Source organism: Elgaria multicarinata, chromosome 6 (assembly GCF_023053635.1).
Source record: "Elgaria multicarinata webbii isolate HBS135686 ecotype San Diego chromosome 6, rElgMul1.1.pri, whole genome shotgun sequence".
Lineage (NCBI taxonomy): Eukaryota > Metazoa > Chordata > Lepidosauria > Squamata > Anguidae > Elgaria > Elgaria multicarinata.
In genome coordinates, this window is record NC_086176.1 from 1,214,622 (window position 1) to 1,238,692 (window position 24,071).

The window sequence follows — 24,071 nt, forward strand, 5'->3', positions numbered from 1 at the left end:
CCCCATTATCCTCTCTCTCTTTCTCTATTCCTGCCCCAATCTTCACCAACCTCTGATTAGTACTTCATTGCATATACTTCTCCCCACTTTTCAAATTTAAAACACACAGCAGTTCCTTTTTATAAACCAACTTTATGAAAAGTAGGACATAGTAAAAGGGAATTTGGATAGAAAAACTTGCCTCTTTTTGCCAAAAAATAATAATATTCAAGGTGCTTCTAAAAGTTCTCTTGATGAGAGTTGCACATCAAAACTGCCACTAACTCCACAGAACCTCACTAGACTGTGGCTTTCAGTTGACAATATCATGAGGAATCCCAATAGCAGTCCAACAAGGTTGATAATAAGATGCTGATACAGCTGTGTGCTCAATAATGGGCTACATCAGGAAGAACAAGCCAAGATTAAATCTGGACAAGATGGGTTGTTGTTGGTCAGCAGAAAGCCTGACCCAGGGATCAGGTCCATAGCTTGGGATTGCAGTGTGCTCTACATAGGGCTGACCGATTGGATCAGGAGAGTAGTGAACGCATCACTGTGTGATGGGGTGGTCCCTGCTGCCTTGAAGTAAACAGTGGTGCGACCACTCTGGGGAAAAAGCCTCCCTTGACCCAGAGAGTTATGATAACTACCATCCGGTCCCCAACACCCCATTTTTGAGCAAGGAGCTCAAGAGAGTGGTGTCATCTCAGCTGCAGGCGTACTTGGATGAAACTTATTATCTGGATTCATTCCAGTCTTGGTTCAGACCTAGTTTGGGACAGAATCGGCCTTGGTTGTCCTGATGGATGACCTTCTTTGGGAGAGGGACAGGGAGAGTGCGACCCTGTTACTACTTCTTGATCCTTCAGTGGCTTTTGATACCATTGGTATCAAAAGCCAATGGCTTTTGATACATGCTTATATTCTGGGCATGTTTCCTGGTCAGGGGTGTTTGTAGAAAATTTCAATTACTTCCATTTCATGTCAGCTACATAGATTTTAGTTTGCCTTGTGGCTTTGGTTATATTTAGCAATTAAGAACATTTTAAAAAGTTTTAGGTTACATGAACAAAACTGATTAGCATCATATATAAAACAAGTATTCTGGGGCCGCTGGAAATGAATTGTTCGAGTAGATGTTCTTTCTTTCCTTCTTACATTTCTATACTGCCCAATAGCAGAAGCTCTCTGCTTATCACATCTTATATGGTGCCTCACAGATAAGTTCTGCTCTTATGTGATTAAAAAAAAAGCTCCAAGATAACTGAAATTCTGTTGCTATTTTCCATAACCAATGCTTTATATGATAGCTAAAAAACATGAGGTGACAGACCCAATCTTTCAGCCCTCCCTTTTTGAACTTCTCTAACCAGGAAATGTGCCCAGACATGAACAGGTATCAAAATCTGCATTACTCCACATCTAAGGCTTTTCCCTAGTAATTGTTTTGACTCACATTAACCTCATGTACTGCAATTCGTATTATTTTATAGTGTTGTGAAAAGCTACCCTGAAAGAAAGAATTTTAGCTATTTAGATTATTTATTTATTTACAATCTTTATACACCACTCCATATCTTCTAGAGGAGCCTTAAGAACAGCCACACATAGAGCACATTGCAGTGATCCAGTCTTGAGGTTACTAATGCCTGTACCACTGTGGCTAAGCTATCCCTGTTCAGAAGAGGCCACAGCTGATGAGCAATCCAAAGTTGGTAAAAGGCACTCTAAGCCATCATGGCCACTTGGGCCTCCAGTGACAATGATGGATCTAGACATACCCCCAAACTATGAACCTATAAAAAACATTTTTAAAAACCCTACATTTTGCCATTCAGGGAAGGCATCTGAGATGGGGCAAAAAAGTTCTATTGTATGCTTAATAATAATAATAATAATATATTTATTTATTTCTTACCCGCCTCTCCCTTTGGATCGAGGTGGGGAACAATATTAGAACTGGAATCAATACATCTTAAAAATTCATGATTTAACATTGATCTGGATAGGCCTGCCGGAAAAGGCTAGTCTTTAAAGCTGCCTTAAAATCACACAGAGAGTTAATTTTACGAATCTCCTCTGGCAGGCCATTCCACAATCTGGGGGCAACAGAAGAAAAGGTCCTCTGGGAAACTGATGTCAGCCTAGTTTTAGCTGACTGAAGTAAGTTCACACCAGAGGACCTGAGTGTGCAGGGCGGACTATATGGGAGAAGGCAGGTAACCTGGACCCAAACCATTTAGGGCTTTAAAGGTAATGACCAACACTTTGTACTTTGCCCAGAAACTAATTGGCAGCCAGTAGAATGATTTTAATGTTGGGGTAATATGCTCACCCCTAGATGTACTGGTGACCAACCTGGCTGCCATATTTTGAACTAGTTGAAGTTTCCGAACTAGATACAATGGTAGCCCTGTGTAGAGCGCATTGCAGAAGTCAAACCTTGAGGTTACCTTGAGGTTCATATGGAAAGGAAGGAAAGGAAAGGAACCTCTCGTGCAAGCACTGAGTCATTACTGACTCTTGGAGGGACGCCAGCTTTCACTGACGTTTTCTTGGCAGGCCTTATAGCGGGGTGGTTTGCCGTTGCCTTCCCCGGCCATTATTACCTTTCCCCCAGCTAACTAGGTACTCATTTTACCGACCTCAGGAAGATGGAAGGCTGAGTTGACCCGAGCCGGCTGCCTGAAACAAGCTTCCGCTGGGATCGAACTCAGGCCGTGGGGAGAGTTTCAGCTGCAGAAACTGCTGCTTTACCGCTCTGCGCCACACGAGGCTCTTTTTCACACGAGGCATGAATTTAAGTAATTTAAAAAAAACCAAAAACACAACATACTTAGTCCTACAACCTCCTTATAAGCATACAAAGATGGCAATCTTTTAAAAATAGTTTTAAAGCTTACAGAATTCTAGAAATTCTGCTCTAAAGTTTTGAAAAAGCTGAAACATTATACAATATTATAATATGACTAGTTATTGTTGCTGTTGTTATTAAGTATACATACATGGATTTGTATATATCCATAGCAATGAATATACATGAAATGCATATATATGGAAATACAACTTTATAGCAATTATACAAAAGCTTCAACAAAAGCAGACAGGATATCCAGATAGGTATCCATTTGAACGTGGCATCTATATGCCACCCATTCAAATATTGAAAGTACTGTAAGGAAAGATGGTCTTTTTATAACTGTAACCATAATTGTGGCATTAGACAAACTTAAAAACAGCTAATATGTTATTGAAGGCTTTGATATTTACAACTCCATGCAAGTGATATATAAGAAGAGATTTTTTTGCTATTGGTGGAATAGAAAAGCAATCAATAAATCAATAAATAAGATTACAAAATATAGGAAATCTAACAGCTAAAGCCACATGCTTAAACAGTTTTTTTACTTGTAGCCATAGTGCGAATTACTACTGAACACTTTAAATAAAATTTAGCACCTCAATGAGCAATAAATAACTTGCTTCTGTGCATTTTTTTAAATACAGCATTTTACAGTATACACAGCTTCTAAGCAATTGTAATACAAGCATGCTAATCAATCTACAGAATCATCCTTTAGATAAACACTTGGTGAACTGTGCTTAATCAACCTTTCCATCTCTACAAGATATTAATCCTAATCTTTCAAACTTGCACTCAACTCTTACATCTGACTTTTTCCATTCCAACTGCCAGCCATACTTTGGTTTTTTAAAGTATGTTCTAAATTTTTGTTTCCTGTGATGTTCCAAGGGATATAGCACAACTGTACAGACAGAATTATATATGATTTAAGTATCTGTAATGTTTTAATGATTATTGCCATTTAGGATGTAAGTACTGTTTGGACTTCAAATAGAAGGTTGGTAAGTGATTAATTCTATAGGGAGGAGGAGTGAGTAAATAGAATGTGAAACAAATGCTGATTGGCTGGTGGTTCAAAGGTCTAGTGTGGGTTAGTGAGTAGCATAGGGTTAGGGTTACATGCATTGAAACAAACAAGTAGTGTGACGAATGAAACTGATATCTGCAGAGGGAATTTCATCTTGTGAAAGAATGTAATGAGACAGGTAAAGGGTTAAAAGATCGCTCCTCTGCCAAAGGGCAGCTCCGGCTACATGCAAACGTGCATTCCTCAATGGTGGCTATTGATGGAGTTTTAGAGTCCTTTGTTGTTGTTGTTTATTCGTTCAGTTGCTTCCGACTCTTCGTGACTTCATGGACCAGCCCACATTGGCCGTCGCCACCCCTAGCTCCCCCAAGGTCAAGTCTGTCACCTCCAGAATATCATCCATCCATCCTGCCCTTGGTCGGCCCCTCTTCCTTTTGCCTTCCACTTTCCCTAGCATCAGCATCTTCTCCAGGGTATCCTGTCTTCTCATTATGTGGCCAAATAATAATGAGCCATCAAAGTGGTGTCATCTGCATATCTGAGATTGGCTGAGAGGTGGTGTTTGCCTCTGCATACCAGCTGCTTCATGCCCTACTTGAGACTTACCAGTGGCATCTGGGTAGTCACTGGAAAGAAAGCTGTTAGACTAGGTACACTTTTGCTCTGTTCCAGCAGGGCTCTTATGTTCTTATACATCATTTGCTATGCTATAAAAACTGTTCTTGGCACAATGGTAATTCACTTTCTTCACTCAAAAAACATGTTCTGTCACTAAAATGGGCTTTCTACATGCACTTGTTCATGACTTCAAATGGCTACCAACTTGGAAAATGGAGACCAAAAGAATTAATGTTGTAGCTACCTGCTCCAGAAACACATACCACCTTCAAACTCCTCTTCACAAAAAGAATAATACTAAGGTTGATTGTGGAGTCAAGATTGATAGCACCACCCTAACCCCACCCCCACCCCACTAGTCCAACTCAGTCCAACACAGTTCCTTATTGTTTTTGAACCTCATCTAAATATTGTCATCTTTTTGTCAACAGTTATGAGGTAGCTGAAATTTTTCAGTCCCCCCCTCTGTAGTGAAGATTATATACAAAAACAATAGAAGTGCCCGGAACCAAACCGCACAAGCTCAGAGAAGAGCCAGAAGAAACTAGCTTTTCCTTATGATATTAAGGGGATGATATATAACACTGGAATTAATTGCCAGAAAGAGTAGTCATAGGACAGAGATAGCCTCATGATTGTCTGACTTAAAGGAGAAACAGGAGCTCTGACTACACTTACTGCTATTGCCAGAAGCAACTTGCTATTTTAAGTCATGCAGCCTTTGAAAAGCACAAACCATTGTTATAAAGAACTAGAAAACAGCACAGTGAAACCTTCCAGCAGTAAGACCACTAAAATGACCAGGAAAAGCCTTGTGCATTACATGGTTGCTTGGAGGTTGACTGTTGCCATCCTCTCAGTGCTGTGTAAAACCACATGACAGCGGCTTCTGTTACATAAAAAACTTAAGATGGGGAACCAAAAAGAATCAACACCACTTGCTATGTGCAAGTTCAAAGCTACCTGGCTAAGCCATGCTGAAAATTAGTTTTAAGGGGATTGCACAGATAAGATCCACGTGGTCGGTCTGATGCATCAGACGTCTGTACAATTCTTCCCCCATCTTTTATTATTATTATTATTATTATTTATTATTATTATTTATTTATTATTATTTATTTATATAGCACCATCAATGTACATGGTGCTATTAACTCAAAAGAGACAAATTACTATATTAACCATAGAAAAACATGCTTTACCATTTAACATTAGCTTTTTACCGTATTTCTTGTTTACCCCCTTTTCTCTCTGCAACATTGCATACACCAGTGATAGGCAAGCTTTTGCGGTCTCTCGGCACATCTGGCAATTTGAGAAACTGTCCAAGGTACCACCACAAAATGACCGTCATGAAAGACATGGCTACTCACAAAGGACAAGTAAGCTGCCCAAAAGCCTGAGTACAAGGAAGAGATGGGGGCTGAACCCCAACAAACTAAACAATTCCTTTGAATCCAGTTTTCAGAAACCTATTTCACTGAAAGCAAAATCTTTTTTCTCTTTCCCACTCTCTGCCATCCAACTCATCCCCCCATTTCTCTCTCTCTCTCTCTCTCTCTCTCTCTCTCTCTCTCTCTCTCTCTCGGCATCACCATACACGCTCCCTCTGGTCACTACCCATAAACACACGCTATGTCTCACTCTCAAATACACACCTCCATCTATTCACACACACAAGCATCCCACATACTTATGATTCATCATGTATTCATCCATACAGACACGTTCCTTTCTTCTTCTCACTGAAAGGACATGAAAATCCACACTCTCTTATTGCAGGATCCCTCCAAAATCCCACCTAAATCATTTCTCTCTCACCTGCAGTCTGCATCCATTCAGACATACAACCCCCCAGGTTGCTCCCAACTGGTTGCCCAAGCCACTGCTGACTTCCTCCAGTTCTCCCTGCCTCCTCCCCACTGGCTCCCCACCACTGTCTTACCGCTGCCTTTGCTAGCCCCTGCACTGCTTTCCCTAGCCCCACACTGCTCTCTTTAGCCTCCCGCCTCCCCAACTTACCAGACAGAAGCAACAGGAGTCCGTTTTTCTTTCCCCCTTCTTTTTCTTGGTGGCCAGGCCGGGCCATAGAAAAAAGCACCTGCCATCATTTTCTAAGAATTTCTCTTAAACCTAAAGGCACTCATGGGAAATGAAGATGGCAGCATCTGGAGGCCCTCACTTTCCTTTGAAGCAATCTCAGCTGCTGGTAACAAAATGTATTATTTTAGAAAAAAATAAAAAGTGGGAGGTGCCCTGAAAGATATCCAGGGGCCACGTTGGTGCTCACGGGCACCATGTTACCTACTCCTGGCATACTTGCTTCTCTGCATCACTATAGGTCTCTCTGAACCCTGCTATTTGTTAACTCTTTCTGCTTTTCTCTCTCTCCACTCCACAGAGAATGCTTTCTCTGTACCAGCATAAGTCTGCGCTCCCCATGTCCTAATTACTTCCCTTTCATCCTACACAGCTCGATTATGCCCCTCTTTCTCAGCACCCCATATCATTCTATCTTCTCTCTCCACACCACAGGTCTCTCTGCATCCCTACGTATTACCTCTTCATGTTTTCCTACTTCCTTTTCTTTTTCAATCTTTTTTGTTTTTGTTGCTACCACTTCCCCTCCCCTTTCTTTATTTCTACTCCTCCTGGCTGACTTTGGCAGCAACAACACACAAAGCTTTCTGCTACCAGCAAATCACACACTGAGAAAGTCTCAAACATGGAGTGTGGTTTTTTGGCTGCAAAAAAAGGTACAGACTCCACTATGTGTCTCTTTCCAGGAAGGCAGCAATGCAGCTGCATGTATTCTTACATCCCCACTTCTGATGGGCTGGGCCTTAGCTGTTCCCATAAAAAGGTGAGAAAGGGCCACAAACCATAGGTATGCGGAATTCTCCCAGGGGCCACAAGTTGTCTGGGAAGAGGTCAGAAGTCAGCCTATGGGTCTTATGTTATCCAGGCTGATGCTAAGTAGTGATGAAGTCATATTTTCCATAGAATAGATTCTTATGTGCCTAAGATTCCCAGTTCTTCCAACGGCTAATATGCTTTTGACATGGAGATGCACAGCTTTCCACATGTTTTGCTTAAATTTTGCTGTTTAGGGAAAACTAGGTAAATGTTTGTCAACCTAAACAGAATATTTTTGGGGAAAGAGAATTCAGTACTCCATAATAATGACATGACCAGCACTAAATCCATCTGCCTTCCCTTTTGGCACCCCTTAGATTCCTGTCTATAGACAGAGTGGAGTCTCCAACTACATGTAACATGTCTTAGGCAAACAGTTTTCAAAAATGAAATGGACCAGAATACCCCAGACAGGAAAGAAAGATCCAGCATTTTTTTCATCATCACTATGTCAAGCTAAGAGGCATCTTGTTCCCAGTTTTTATTTCACTGTGTGCAGTTGCGGTTCCAATACTTCGTATTAAATTGAACCACAAAATAAAATTAAACCAACCTTGCAACATCTATTTATATGCACATTTTGAAGTAGCTTCAGAAGCACTATACTTGAAAAACACAGAACTAATAAAAATGTTAACAGAGCCTGGTGATATTCTATCAATAACTAAACATCAGCTGAAAAGATATCCTTAGGAACTGGGTTGCAATTTTAACTATGAAATCTCTCTTGCTCCAGAAATAGCTTTCAACCCACAAAACAGATTCCATAGGCAGCTAGCAAAATTGTAGAAGACCATCTTTCTTCAGCTAAATGTAGACATTGGCCCCATTCAGAAGACACCTTAAACCACAGCTTTAAGCCAGAAAGCCAAGCTGTGTTCAGAAGACACCTTAAACCAGTGGTTCCCAAAGTGGGCGGTATTGCCCCCTTGGGGGCGGTGGGATTGCATAGGGGGGTGTTAAAAGACAAAGGGACGGCAGGGGGGCGCTAACAGGCAAAGGGGCAGCAGTGGGGCGCTCAAGGTGGTCTCTCCAGAAGGTCCTTCCTGCTCAGGAAGGACTTTTTCATTCACGCAGCTGCTCTCTCCTCCTATCTCAAGCCCACAGCAGCCCCACCAGAAGTAGGGGGTGGGGGAAGCGCCCACAGGAGGCAGCAGAGCAGGAAACACCGGCGAATTCAGCTGCTCTGCCCACTCTTCTTCTGCCTAGGAGGGCCCAGGGCTTCTTTCCTGCTGGAGCCACCGCCGCCTGCTCGCTCGCTCACCCGCTCGCTCCCTCGGCCAGAGCTGCTCCCTCCTACAAGCTACCCCGGCAGACCTCTCGCGATAGTTGCTGCACAAGGCGGGAGCAGCAGCCATGTGGCAGAGAGGAAGGAGCATGTGGAGGACGGCGGGCAGCAGAGCAGCTGCCAAGAACAGCAGTCAGCCAGCAGGCTGGGTGGGCAGCAGGACTGCTTGTGCTGCTGCAAGGTATCACCAGGCTCCCTTCCCCTGTCAGGAGTTGCAGATTGGGGCCATCTCCCCTCTGAGCTGCTGCCCTCCTGTCGTAATCAGCCGGGCACCTACTGTGAGGCTTGGGGGCAGGGGGGGTTGGAGAGAGGGGGGGGGCTTGGAGTGAGGGGGGTTGGAGAGAGAGAGAGAGAGAGAGAGAGAGAGAGAGAGAGAGAGAGAGAGAGAGAGAGAGAGAGAGAGAGAGATGCTGTGTGTCTCTGTGTGTGCTCCCACCCCCCAAAAAATCTGGACTACAACAGGATTGGGAGAGAAAAGAAAAGGGGGAGGGAGAGAGAATTGCAATTCCCCAGGCCCTTCCTGGCTAAAGAAGATTCAGAAGCATCTTTTCCCAGAATGCTTGCTGAAACAATTCCTATCTGCCCTTGCTTATTTCAGGGCGTCCAACCCCCTTTTTTCAAGTGTTCTTTTGGTAAACATGGTATGTATGTATCTTGTGTCACCATAAAAACAGAGCTGCAACACAATCCTAAGTATGTCTACTCAGAAGTAAGCCCCACTGAGATTAATAGAACTTACTCTGAGGTAAATGTGCATAGGATTCAGCCTGAAAATGAAGAGAGGGTGAAGAAAAGACAGGAGAAAATGAATTGTAGAAATAGAATAGCAAGGTAATTGTGGGATATTTAACCATATTTAAAGACAATAAGTACAGTAAAATTAGTCCCCCTCTACTTCAGTCCCAGCCAGATTTTCCATAGGAAAACTCTGTAATAGGTGGCAGATAACCCTCCCTCCTGCTACCAACTGTCTCTGCAGAGGCCACCAGTGAGGGAGGAAGCAGCAGCCAGGAACCTCTCCACCATGCCTGGGTCCAGCTCCAGCTGAGAGCCCCCTCCCTCCTGCTACCAACTGTCTCTGCAGAGGCCACCAGTGAGGGAGGAAGCAGCAGCCAGGCACCTCTCCACCGTGCCTGGGTCCAGCTCCAGCTGAGAGCCCCCTCCCTCCTGCTACCAACTGTCTCTGCAGAGGCCACCAGTGAGGGAGGAAGCAGCAGCCAGGAACCTCTCCACCATGCCTGGGTCCAGCTCCAGCTGAGAGCCCCCTCCCTCCTGCTACCAACTGTCTCTGCAGAGGCCACCAGTGAGGGAGGAAGCAGCAGCCAGGCACCTCTCCACCGTGCCTGGGTCCAGCTCCAGCTGAGAGCCCTCTCCCTCCTGCTACCAACTGTCTCTGCAGAGGCCACCAGTGAGGGAGGAAGCAGCAGCCAGGCACCTCTCCACCGTGCCTGGGTCCAGCTCCAGCTGAGAGCCCCCTCCCTCCTGCTACCAACTGTCTCTGCAGAGGCCACCAGTGAGGGAGGAAGCAGCAGCCAGGCACCTCTCCACCGTGCCTGGGTCCAGCTCCAGCTGAGAGCCCCCTCCCTCCTGCTACCAACTGTCTCTGCAGAGGCCACCAGTGAGGGAGGAAGCAGCAGCCAGGCACCTCTCCACCGTGCCTGGGTCCAGCTCCAGCTGAGAGCCCCCTCCCTCCTGCTACCAACTGTCTCTGCAGAGGCCACCAGTGAGGGAGGAAGCAGCAGCCAGGCACCTCTCCACCATGCCTGGGTCCAGCTCCAGCTGAGAGCCCCCTCCCTCCTGCTACCAACTGTCTCTGCAGAGGCCACCAGTGAGGGAGGAAGCAGCAGCCAGGAACCTCTCCACCGTGCCTGGGTCCAGCTCCAGCTGAGAGCCCTCTCCCTCCTGCTACCAACTGTCTCTGCAGAGGCCACCAGTGAGGGAGGAAGCAGCAGCCAGGCACCTCTCCACCGTGCCTGGGTCCAGCTCCAGCTGAGAGCCCCCTCCCTCCTGCTACCAACTGTCTCTGGAGAGGCCACCAGTGAGGGAGGAAGCAGCAGCCAGGCACCTCTCCACCGTGCCTGGGTCCAGCTCCAGCTGAGAGCCCCCTCCCTCCTGCTACCAACTGTCTCTGCAGAGGCCACCAGTGAGGGAGGAAGCAGCAGCCAGGCACCTCTCCACCGTGCCTGGGTCCAGCTCCAGCTGAGAGCCCCCTCCCTCCTGCTGTCACCTGTAACTGCTGAACTTTGCAACTAAGATTGTAGTGCCTGAATTTGCTTTCCTTTTCCCCCTCCTCCTCCTCCCTCCCAATCCCCTTTCCTTTTGTGTCATGTCTTTTAGATTGTAAGCCTGTGGGCAGGGACTGTCAAGAAATACTTTTGTAAGCCGCCATGAGAGCCTTTTTGGCTGAATGGCGGCATAAAAATCCTTCAATAAAATAAATAAATAAATAAATAAATATTTTAAAATTTCAATTAAAATACATTATCCTTTCCTATAACAAAATGGTGCTTACTCCTAAGTAAGTGTGTTCCACTGAAGAAGGAAATCCTATTTGATTCCTGTATTCATGCTAGTGTGACATGATAAGTTAAAGGCACAATTTTATGCATGTTTAGACAGAAAAAAGTCCTTCAACTCCTAGAATTCCCTCTAAATGGGAAGCCCCTGCCCCAGGCTTGCCGAGGGAGGGAGGGAAAAGAGAGCAAATGCCTCTGTTTGCAGCAGCATGGCAGGGCACACCAATTGGATTTTGAATAAAGTATTCAATTAATTGTTACTGTTTTGAATTTTATTGTTATTATCTTCCTTGGTGGGTCGTTGAAAACCACCATTCTGAATAATGATTTTTATAGTGTAGGGTAGGGGGGTGCTGGGCATGAGTTTGTGGAACCAAGGGGGCGATGACCTGAAAAAGCTTGGGAACCACTGCCTTAAACCACGGCTTTAACCACAGTGAATAAAGCAAAAAGCCTTATTAGCCATGGTTTAAGGTGTCTTCTGAACAGGCCCTATGCCTAGTCTAGCCTTCCACCTAGGTATTGCTACCCATCCCTAAACACCACTCCATCCAGAAACCTAACAAAACATTTTTCTAACCTAATCTACAGTTGCTTTCTATCCTAAACTCTTTTCTCTAAAATCCTGCCATTTCTATTCAGGGAAGAACCCTACCCTGAAAGGCTGAGAAATATTTTAAATAAAACAAACGGACAAGCAAACAAACATATAGAATTGTGGGGGTGGGGGCAAAGAACATTTGATTCACCTCACAGAGCACTTGCATGCATACAAAATGGCAACTGTAGCATCAGGAATTAGGAGCCGGGGGGGGGGGGGACACAGACGATTCTGTTTCCTGCTCACCTATCACATTCAATTGCCCTGGACAATTTATTGCTTGCTTTCAAATGCTGTGAAGTGCTAAAAGCACTTATGAATGAAGTCATAGAAGCACATATTATAATGTGGCCTGGGCACACATTATACCTTTATTGTGCAGTTACTAGATGCAAAATCACTCCCCATGAATCCACAAATTGCTGAGTGGGCACACACAATCCTAGTTATTTCTCCAGGCATACACCATTAGGCAACACAAATAAGTATGTGGGTAGACCTACCCTTAGGCTTTCCTGCTATTTCTACCTGCAATTCAGATCTCTCTCTGTAAAAGAAACAACAACCAGCACAAAGACGTCACAATGCTGGCAAGGGATTAGCATTCAAGTGTATATAAAATGATCCTGCAAAAATATTCCAACAAAGAATAGCACTGTTAGCAAGGCAATATGATTTCAGTCTTAGACAGTCATTTTCACATGTTGAACAATTCTTATCTCACACATATCTTTCTAGGAAATGTATGCATAATGTAGAACAGGACCAAATCACAGGGTTTCCCACGTGACCCACAGCTTCTCATGTGACCCACAACATAGCCTCCCAATCCCAAGGACACAAGAAAATGGCTATTTAACCCTACAACAATGCAAAAAACAACTGAGATTCTATAAGAGAAGTGTCTGATGTTCAGACTGGGAAACCTTTACCAAAGCTATTATTCCTCTTCTCTTTGGAGTGGAATGAGTTAAAAAAAACCACCCTGTGAATTCATTCATGAAAGAGTGAATCAATAGACAGAGCCACAGTTGCTGACCCTTCAATGTTTAATTAAAGATATGTCAATTAAAAACTAGTTGACAACCAGGCTCTAAGAGATTTTTGGGACAGTTCTTGCATGGGAAGATCTGAAGTGATCTTTCACATTCATAAGGAAAAACAATATGTGTCAAAATGGCATACCACCTCTTGGATTTTCATTTTCCCAGACATTAGAATCCACTGGCCTGGTTTACGCATCACAATAACCCAGAATTTTTGTGCATACTACCTGACTGCTCCTAGTGCAAGTGGGAGAGACTAAACTGCCCAGGGAGGCTCCATCCCCAGGTTGTTTGCCATGACATCCAAACTGGGATTTCTGGCTTGTCGTGGGAGAGACAGGCCAGAGTTCCTATCATGGCAAAACCCAGGAACAGAGTATCCCTGGGTTGTTAGGCTGCCCTTGCTCATAGTGGGAGCAATCAACCAGAATGAACTGGGGTTTTCATTATGTGAGAACTGGGCCATTGATTTGCACTTGTCCAGACATAAGAATCACAGGGAGGAAGAGACCTGAAGCCTCTATACTAAAAGGAAATAATCCACAAAAACAAGCTCCATCTACATGTCCCTTTACAGATTAACCCATATAATTTGGCTCACAGTATACTATAAACAGAGAGCCAGCATGAATAACAAACAAGGTAATTACAGGCAAAATATAAATATCCCAAACCATTACCCTAATATACCTGCAGAACATTCCCAAAGAGGGTAAAGAATTAGCTATTAGTTAAGGGTGGGGGTGGGTGGGAAATGGATAGCGTATAGAGAAGTCAACACAATTCTAGATGATTCATTTCCTGAGAATTGGGTTTAGGGATATCATCTAGGATGAGACTCTTTTAAAGCATCTCACATTTATGCAGAATATAGTTCAAATGTGTTAATGATTAGCAGCAGCAGCACTTAAGCATCCAGCTGCCAAGCACAGTCCAGGAAACCTCCCTATGCAACTTATCCTTCAGGGGGACAGGCAAAAAACTACAACCATCCAAATCTATACTATCCTTCCATCATAACCTCTGTCTTGTCCCACCATGAACATGAGAACGACCTCTATTTTTCATTCTTGTTAAATCCAGGAGAGGCACTGATTGAATGATATATGCTGGATGAATTGAAGCTTAGTCAGGAAGACAGGAATAAAACGATGATAAATGTATTTAAAATGTAGCAAGTGAGAAATAGAACAGGGTAAGGTAAGAGTATGAGGCTGAGCAGGAAGCTTTTAACTTTTAAGACAAGTTAACAAGCTTTTAACTTGTCTTAAAAGCAAAGACAAGTTCACTAAAGACTTGATGCAGGACAAAAAGTTAAAATGTTACAATTTCAGCAATGGGAGAGATATGTTCGGTAAGAACTGACAGAAAAGGAGGATGTCAGGAGGCAAGATTGCAGCAGATCAGCACAATTGTGGTAAAGGCTATGTGAGACAGAAAATGTGAAAGGGAGAAGGAAAAATCAACAGAATTAACAGAGAAAATTAAGAACGGCAAAGCCAGCATTGGTAAAGTTCAATTAAACTAGAGATTGTATTCCACATAGGTTACCTTCAGAGGCATTTTTATTACTTCAATCAATGGAAAGCAGCAAGCCCTTGAAGTCCCTAGATGTTCACTAACAGTATATAATTATGTGGGAAGTCAAGAGCTCACAAAGGGACTCTAACGGTAAATCTAACAGTGCTCTGTTTATCTAAAAGCAGGTGCCAGTCTTTTAAGTACATCTGAATAGGCCCTTCAGAAGCACCTAACTCTGCTATGTATTTTAGGAACAGGAGCACATAAAGCTGTTTCTCTGTTAGGAGTATTGGGTCCACTTCAGCATCGTAATGTGGAGATTTGCTAGAGTCCTTCTTCCCAAACACAGAGTTTGGTCTCATATATGAATTCCCATTCCTTCTTCAATTTTCCTCATTAATCCATATATACTTTGAGAATGTATTTCACTTTTAAGTATTCAGTGTTTGTTAAACTGAAAAAAAAACTGTTCATCTAAACAAATTAAGTTTGGGCATTTGACTTGTTCAAGAAAGATTTGGTTAACTGGCTGATCAAATATTGGTCAAGGTTTTTTTAAGCATTGTGTGGATTAGAGCAACAAAAAGAAGCTTTAATCATCAACAAGTTTTATACTTACATTATTTTTTAAAAAAATCCAATACTAAACTGTTGTGAAACAAAGAAGTCAACTTTTTTTAAAAAAAATGTAATAAATCAATCTCTTAACAATTTTAGGGAGGGTTCTATAAAATGTGAATAATTCACTGAACAGTTCTTCTCTTTGGCTTTTATCCTGGAGCTCCAGACTCTAACCTACAATTAGAAAATTTTAAAGAATCAACCTGAGCTGGGGGGTGGAGGGAGAATAAGCCAAATATACATGCACACTTTTCCATTATACCCTGAAAACAAATTATCCCAATTCCTCTAGATTTTTTAAACTCAACTCATTAGCTCACAACTTGGTAGAATTTGTTTTAGATTCTATTCTGGATTTACCCATTAAAGATATGTTTTCATTCCCTGTCTCAAGTACTGAGGCAAGCTAAAAGTCTAAATAATAATAATAAAGACACAATGTCTTATCCCCACCATAATGGTACTCCTGGATATTCCTTTGGCATAACAATCCTCACAATATTACTCATGGGGAGTGCCCAGTGGTAGCAGGAAGACATTTTAAAAAAACCCAGACAGAGCAGGAGAAGGCAAAAAACAAGCAGCCTTTCATCTTACCAATGTAGGAGTGCATGTGCCTTTCCCTAGAGATGGCTCGGGCATGGAAAACTCACTGCAACTCTAACCAAATATTAGTAAGACCTCAAAACCATGCCTGCTCTAATGGCAAAGAAGCACTTCTTCTTCTCCACCACAACCACCACTGCTGCATCTTCAGGGTGCCACCTGGCATAGCTTTTCTAGGTGACTCAGGGCCTTTGCAACCTGGTATCATTGAGAATATTAAGGAGCCCTTGGATGCACGCTGTGACATGTCTGCTGAATGCTTTCAGTATAAAATTGCTCACATGTGCTAATACTGATTCACTATAGCCTATAGTTGTGTACAGAGCCCTCTCTGATTCAGTGTTGATGAATTTTGGTTTTTGGGGCTTAAATATCTGGACAAGTATGGCCTACCAATTTTGCATCTGACTCTTGTCTCTCCTGGCTCATTATACTGAACAGGGAGGAACTGACCATCTGGGTCATTTGGGAGTACATTTCTCCTTGTGAGATGAGGCTGTCCTGGCTGCCTTAAAGGATGTGGCATTGCAACTGTTCCTGAAGAAATATCCTTAACTACTGGCCAGTCGCCAATGCTCACTTTCTAGGCAAAGTGCTTAAGCACACAGTTGCTGTACAACTCTAAGCACTCTTGAGACTTCCATTTCCAGAGAGACAGCTTCATTAGTCTACTGCAGGCAAGAACGACACAGTCTTGTTGTACCTTAAAAATTAACACATTTATTATAATATAAGTTTGTGACAACTAGAGTCCACTTCATCAGATGTGTAATAAGTTACCCTATATACATATACACACACACACAGTTGGGGGTGGGTGGAATTATAAGCAGTGAAGTCAAAGGGAACTGAAATGCAAAAAGTACAGGCAGTGATAGCTACATTAAAGCTTAAATGTGTGTAGAGTAATTAGGGAGAATCTAGTGTGAAACTGCTGAATTACAATTTACAAAGAAATTCAATTCTATCTCCCATGGATTGAACTGGGATAACAGGTTTTTATCTCACTATAAGTGTTAATCAATTTACTGATGCCAGAATGTTTATGTTATCATCAACAATGGCCACTGTAATGACTCTATATACATGTAAGCTTGAAAGTGACTGGGTCTATGAATTGTGCATGTCAGTCCCCTCTGATCTCACTGCTTACAATTTCCACTCTCACTGCCACAAGCATATTTCTGTTAACTCAGGCTAACATTTCATGCATCTGTTGAAGTGGACTCTAGTTCATGAAAGCTTATGCCATAATAAATTTGTTAGTCTTTAAGGTACCACAAGATTGCTGTGTCTAGGTGACACTGAGTTTTTAGATTCATTTCAGTTGGCTTTTAGGCCTGGCTTTGGCACCAAGACAGCTTTGGTTTCTCTGGTGGATGACCTATAACAGAAGACAGAGGCAGAAGAATCCTGTTAATTTACCTGGAACATCCTGAGGCTTTTGTGACCACCGACCATTGTGTATTGTTTGACTGATTGATTGATTCAAAGCATTTATAAGTGACTTACAACAATCAATAGTTAAGACAGTTCTTGCCCAATGGAGGCACTTTGTTACAGCAGTTCCACTCATAGAATCATAGAATCATAGAATAGCAGAGTTGGAAGGGGCCTACAAGGCCATCGAGTCCAACCCCCTGCTCAATGCAGGAATCCACCCTAAAGCATCCCTGACAGATGCTTGTCCAGCTGCCTCTTGAAGGCCTCTAGTGTGGGAGAGCCCACAACCTCCCTAGGTAGCTGATTCCATTGTCGCACTGCTCTAACAGTCAGGAAGTTTTTCCTGATGTCCAGCCGGAATCTGGCTTCCTTTAACTTGAGCCCGTTATTCCGTGTCCTGCACTCTGGGAGGATCGAGAAGAGATCCTGGCCCTCCTCTGTGTGACAACCTCTTAAGTATTTGAAGAGTGCTATCATGTCTCCCCTCAATCTTCTCTTCTCCAGGCTAAACATGCCCAGTTCTTTCAGTCTCTCTTCATAGGGCTTTGTTTCTAGACCTCTGATCATCCTGGTTGCCCTCTTCTGAAGACGCTCCAGCTTGTCTGCGTCCTTCTTGAATTGTGGAGCCCAGAACTGGACGCAATACTCTAGATGAGGCCTAACCAGGGCCGAATAGAGAGGAACCAGTACCTCACGTGATTTGGAAGCTATACTTCTATTAATGCAGCCCAAAATAGCATTGGCCTTTCTTGCAGCCATATCGCACTGTTGGCTCATATTCAGCTTGCGATCTACAACAATTCCAAGATCCTTCTCGTTTGTAGTATTGCTGAGCCAAGTGTCCCCCATCTTGTAACTGTGCCTTTGGTTTCTATTTCCTAAATGTAGAACTTGGCATTTATCCCTATTAAATTTCATTCTGTTGTTTTCAGCCCAGCACTCCAGCCTATCAAGATCACTTTGAAGTTTGTTTCTGTCTTCCAGGGTAATAGCTATCCCACCCAATTTTGTGTCATCTGCAAATTTGATCAGCGTTCCCTGCACCTCCTCGTCCAAATCATTAATAAAAATGTTGAAGAGCACTGGGCCCAGGACTGAGCCCTGCGGCACCCCACTCGTTGCCTCTCCCCCGTTTGAGAAGGTTCCATTGATAAGTACTCTTTGAGTCCGATTCTGTAGCCAACTGTGGATCCACCTAATAGTTGTTCCATCTAGCCCACTTTTAGCTAGTTTGTTAATCAGAATGTCATGTGGTACTTTGTCAAAAGCTTTGCTGAAGTCAAGATATATGACATCCACAGCATTCCCACAGTCCACAAGGGAGGTTACCTTATGAAAAAATGAGATCAAATTAGTCTGACAGGATTTGTTCCTGACAAATCCATGTTGGCTTCTAGTAATCACGGCATTGATTTCAAGGTGTTTACAGACTGACTTCTTTATAATCTGCTCCAAAATTTTCCCAGGGATGGATGTCAGACTGACTGGTCTGTAGTTCCCAGGTTCCTCCTTTTTGCCCTTTTTGAAGATAGGGTCAACGTTAGCCCTCCTCCAGTCGTCCGGCACCTCACCCGTCTTCCATGATTTTGCAAAGATAATAGACAAAGGTTCTGAGAGTTCTTCCGCTAGCTCCTTCATTACTCTTGGATGCAGTTCATTGGGCCCTGGAGATTTGAACTCATTCAAGGAAATTAGGTGTTCTTTGACCATTTGTTTATCAATCTCAAACTGCAATCCTGCCCCCTCAACTTCTGCTTCACTTTTTCCAGGGGGGTCATAGACCCGCTTTTGGGAGAAGACCGAGGCAAAGTAGGAATTGAGCACTTCAGCCTTTTCTTTGTCGTCTGTTATCAATTTGCCATCCTCATTAAGCAGCTGAACCACCATTTCTTTCCTCTGTCTTTTACTACTCACATATCTGAAGAAAGCCTTTTTATTGCTTTTAGCATCCCTCGCTAATCTCAGCTCATTCACAGCTTTAGCCTTCCTGATGCCATTTCGGCACTTCTGCGCCACTTGTCTGTACTCTTCTTTTGTAGCCTGGCCTTCCTTCCACTTCCTATATGTATCCCTTTTTGTTTTCAGGTCATCTCTAAGCTTTTTGTGGAGCCACATTGGTTTCCTCTGTTGTCTTCTATCTTTTCTCCTTGTTGGAATTGTTTGTAACTGTGCCTTTAAAATTTCATTTTTTAGATACTCCCACCCATCCTGCACTCCTTTTCTTTTTAGGCTCCCTTGCCACGGGACCCTACTTATTATAGTTCTGAGTTTATTAAAATCAGCTTTCCTAAAATCCAGAGTACGCATATGGCTGCACTCAGCTTTTGCATCCTTTAAAATCAAGAACTCAAGTATGACGTGGTCACTTGCCATCCCTTGCCAGCAGTCCATGCTCCAAGAAGCGTAGCCCGTGGTCCCAGAATCCAAAACTCTCACGACGGCACCACCTTCGAAGCCAGTCGTTCATCCGGAGTATTTTTCTTTCCCTTTCTAATCCTCTTCCAAGAACCGGGAGGATGGATGAGAAAACTACCTGGGCCCCAAAGTTCTTCAGTTTCCTTCCCAGAATTTCAAAGTCTGAAATGATTTCTTCGTAGCTCTGCTTGGCGACATCATTTGTTCCCACATGGATGAGAAGAAAGGGGTATGTGTCCGTGGGCTTTATGAGCTTCGGTAACCCTTCAGTCACATCTCTAATCTGTGCTCCAGGGAGACAGCACACCTGGCGAGTCCATGGGTCTTCACGACATACTTGGGTTTCAATCCCACGCAGCAGGGAGTCTCCCACAACGACTACTCTTCTCTTCTTCTTGGTTGACCTACCTTCTGCCTCTTGGTCACTGTTGCATGGTGTCTCCTGTACTTCCTCCTCTGCAAACTGTCCTTCAGTCTCATTCTCCAGAAGCTGAAAGTGGTTGCTTAACTCCAATGGCCCCACCGGTGCAGAACGCCCTCTAATTCCTCCTCACCTAACTGTCACTCTTTTCCAGGGAGTTTCCTCTTCATTGGCTTTCCTGCCCTCAGCATACTCCACTTCTGCTTCAGCTGGCTGTTGTTCTTCAATCTCATGTGCTTCTTGTTGCTGTTGCAGTTCCACCGTTCGGTCTAAGAACTCCTCGACTTCTCTTATTCCTTGGAGGGTGGACACTTGCTGCTCAAGTCCTCTCACTTTTTCTTCCAAAAGTGCCACCAGCTTGCACTTGTTGCAGGTATACGCCATGTTGAGCTCAGGCAGAAACACGAACATTTCACACCCTTTGCAGATCACCACCTCTAGGGACTCCTTTCCATCCATATTGTCGATTTCTGCTTTGGTTTTTTACCTTTTTGATTATAGTAGAATTGCCTTTGCTTTGTTGTGTCCTCTCTGAAGGTACACAACTATATGAGGATGTCTTAAGGGAAAGTAGGATCTTTTGGGGTTTTTTTTTTGCTTTTGTTTGGTGGTGGTTTTGTGGGGGTTTTTTTCTCTTTATGTTTTTCTTTTTTTTCCCCCCCACCTCTTTTTTATTTTTATTTTTTATTATTTTTTTATTATTTTATTTATTTTTTAAGAGGCCTCCCCCTTGACCTCCCCTGCCGAACTCCCCCTGTCAAACTCCTGTTTGCTCTTCCTGTTAGTTCGCTCCCTGTTCGCTCGCTCCCTGGGAATCTGGCTTACTTTTCTAGCTCCTACTTGAGCTGGGCCAGCTGCTCTTCCCTGCTTCTGCTTAGCTCCAAGTCAGGAACCAGAATGAGGTCACTGAAGTGCCAACAACAATCAACAGCAATTAGGCACTGATTGCTGAGTCCAACTGACAATCAGGCCACTCCCCCTTCAGCTCCTGCAGCAACTATAAACACCAACCTCTCACTCAGCACTCAGGAGCACATGGCAAGCACACGGCCTCTTTGAATTGGCAGCCTCCTGGGTTTCCTTGAGGCTACTCTTCTTCCCCTTTCCTTGGTCTCCTCTTCCCCTACACTCCCCCTGTCAAACTCCTGTTTGCTCTTCCTGTTCGCTCGCTCCCTGTTCACTCCTGCTTTGATGGCCAGTTCTGGACTTAGGGAACTACTGCTTGACTCTATGGCACTTGTGCTATAGAGCCCCACATGGCTCTAACTTGTCCTCTATGCTTTTCAACATCGACATAAAAGTGTTAAGTGAGGTCAATGGAGATTTGGAGTGAGGTATCATCAATCTGTTAATGATACCCCTTTCTTTCTCCTTTTCATCTAACTCAGGTGAGGTGGTGAGAATGCTGAATCAGTGTGTGGGCATAGTAATGGACTGGATGATGGACAATAACAGAAAAGATGAATGTGCTGTTGGTAGGTAGTTTGTCTGCCCTTCAGAGTGACATTCATCCTGGTGTAAATGGTGTTGTATTCCCCTTTCAAGAACAGATTTACTGTCTGGGGTACTCCTTAACCCAGCTTTGTCACTGGAGACAAAGATTATTTCTGTTGCATAAAGCATCTTTTACCAAATTAGAATGGTGCACCAACTGCAGTCCTAACCAGACAGCTAGATAACAGAGATTAGGCTGTATCCTGCTTACAGATTAAACTACTACAATCTGTTATATGAAGGACTGCTTTTGAATATGCTTTAGACAGTGCAATCAGTTCAAAACACAGTGCTAGGTTGCTAAATGGAACTGGCACTATGATTACAACATATGGTTATTATTACAACAGTTTTCTAGCAACTGCATTGGCCCTCAGTCTATTTCCTAAGCTCAATTTCACTTCAGTTATAAACTCACTGGGCAGTTTAGGCAAACCACTACTTAACTTAATCTCTATAATATAGAGATAATAATTCTTATCTACCATAAAAGATTGTGGTGCAGATTATTGAATGGAAAGCCGATGCATTAAAGGGGATAAAATAAAAGATGCCCGTGTTCGACTCCCCTGCTCAGTCACAACAGCTTAATTATGTGGCATTGGATACATCATTCACTCTCTCAGCCTGCTTCACAGGGCCGGTGTGAATAATAATACAAACACTTGTAAATAATAATATTTAACATTTATATAGTGCTTTTAAAAGAGGGTCATATACATTGCCTCAGAATAATCCTTATAACAACCTTCTAAGATAAGTCAGTATTATTATCTTCACTTTACGGATGGGGAGGGGGAGAGGACTGGGACTGGAAGTGCACAGCTTTGCCTAAGTCACCCAGGCCATAGCTAGACCTAAGGTTTATCCCTGGATCATCCAGGGGTCAAACCTGTTCATCTAGGTGACACACAGGGGATCCAGTGCTCAGGCAGGTGCGAACCCTGGATGATCCCAGGATAAACCTTAGGTCTAGCTGTGGCCCCAGTGAGCTCAGAGCAGAGATGTGGTAGGACCTGGGGGTGGGTGGGTTCTCTTTCACAACCTATCATGGCAGCCAATACTATCCCCAGGCGTGGTAGGTAAATGCTCCTTCTATTTTAAAGGAGAGCCAGTGTGGTATAGTGGCTAGAGTGTCAGACTGGGAGTCGGGAGATCCGGGTTCTAGTCCCCACTCGGCCATGGAAACCCACTGGGTGACTTTGGGCCAGTCACAGACCCTCAGCCAAACCCACCTCACAGGGTTGCTGTTGTGAGGATAAAGTGGAGAGATGGAGGATGATTACGGACACCGCCTTGGTTTCCTTGCAGGGAAAAAGGCAGGATATAAATGCAATAAATAAATAAATAAAATATATGAAAACTCATATAATATCATTGATTTGAGCAATTAAAGAAAACAACTATTATGTATACATAGTACTTAATCATAAAGCCCAGTTGGGTAGCTTCCCGCAAGTCTTTCTCTCATTCAGGCTGTGGTGAAGAAGCCATCTACCACTGGGAGAAAGCAGGACAGAAACAAGACAAATATTGCAAGTGTTATGGCTTCGAAGCATTATATAAGTTGTACTTGTTACTGCTGCGGTTGCTTATTATTATTATTATTATTAGTAGTAGTAGTAGTAGTAGGTAGTAGCAGTATATTTATATGTTTATTCAATATCACCACGCCTCTGGGCAAGCGGATGCTTCTGCTGCCATACGCACACAGCGCCGTCTCATGATAGCGGCTTCAGGGTCAGGATCGTGGCCTCGCCTCGGCCCGTGCTCCGCCCCCGGGGCCTGGGACTGGGGCGGCTGGGCCCTCCGAAACCCCGCGCCCACTCAGCGGCCTCCCCTTGCCGCTCCCTTCTCGGCCCTCCGAGGTCCCCACTCCCCTCGACCCACCCTAAGTGGCCTGCCCCTCTGCCCGCCTCGTCCGCCGGCTTCGGTGCCTCCCGCCCCTCACCTGCCTCCGCGAAGGAAACCCCAAGTCCGGCCGGAGCTGTCCGCCCGCCTCAGCGCCGGAAGGCTTGCTCGGTTCGGGGGCCCCGCCGAGCTCCCGCGGGCCCCAGGGATCCCTCAGGCCGCACGCGAAGCCCGCCGCCGCCGCGCCGCGCCGCCGCCATCTTCCCCTTGGAAGGGATGGGAGGGAAGAGGCAGGCCGGGCCACGGGCAGGAGGCGGAGGCCGAGGAGGAGGAGGAGGAGGAGGAGGCCACCGCACCGCCTTCCCGGTCCCGCCTCCGCCGGGCCAGAGCTGCAGGCCGCAAGCAAGCAGGGAGGAAGAGGAGGAGGGCCGGCCTGCCTGCCTGCCTGCCTGCCGCTGAGCCTGGAAACGCCGCCCCGGGCTGCCGGCGTCCCGTACGTGGGCTCAAGGAGCCGTGGAAAAGGTGCGGGGGCGCCCAGCGAAGGGTGCTCCGGTGTCAGTCGTCAGCGTGGAGGGCCTTCAAAACACGCGCGCGCACACATTTGTTTAGTGTACCGGGGGGGGGCGAAATAAAGGGCCCCCGATTTTCGTCATTTTATGTCATCCCAGCAGCTGCACCCAGAGATAAGTGCCGACAAAGAGGAGCAGAACCTCGGATGGAAAGGCTCTCCTCCACCTCTGCTGTGTGTGAAAACCAAAACGGAGCACGGGAAGAAGCGGGCAGGGCAACGCAATAGCGGAGGGCGGCTTTCGTGCACAAGAGTTCTTAACCCAGGATTC

General features: G+C 44.6%; 1 protein-coding gene across 1 annotated transcript in view; it reads right to left on the reverse strand.

The window, feature by feature from the left end:
* The window catches only part of NDST2 (N-deacetylase and N-sulfotransferase 2), a 147,277-nt gene extending 123,891 nt beyond the window's left edge, over positions 1-23,386 (reverse strand). Inside the window, exon 1 of the mRNA XM_063128845.1 lies at positions 23,333-23,386. The gene's annotated coding sequence lies outside the window, so the exon portion shown is untranslated. The remainder of the gene's footprint in view (positions 1-23,332) is intronic.
* Positions 23,387-24,071: the final 685 nt, after the last annotated feature.